Source organism: Chrysochloris asiatica, unplaced genomic scaffold (assembly GCF_000296735.1).
Source record: "Chrysochloris asiatica unplaced genomic scaffold, ChrAsi1.0 scaffold00520, whole genome shotgun sequence".
Lineage (NCBI taxonomy): Eukaryota > Metazoa > Chordata > Mammalia > Afrosoricida > Chrysochloridae > Chrysochloris > Chrysochloris asiatica.
The window spans coordinates 728,157-728,400 of record NW_006409038.1 but is presented as its reverse complement, the minus strand read 5'-3'; positions in this window follow the sequence as shown (position 1 = coordinate 728,400).

Sequence of the window (244 nt, the reverse complement as noted above, 5' to 3'; positions counted from 1 at the left end):
CAAAGAAGTTGAGACTTAAGTCTTAGATGTTCACTAAAGTAGGATCAGTTGCTAGGTCTGCTTCTGACATGCTATATGGACCTTTGCACTTTTAGACAGAACTTTTTCAGATTAAAGTAACAGAAAACAGACTCAGAACAACAGGTGCTTGACACACTTGAAGTCCATGTTGGGCTCTAGTGTCAAGCACATCTGATTCCAGATGCCCGAACAAGGTCACTTGCTTTGATTCTCTTGGCTGCTG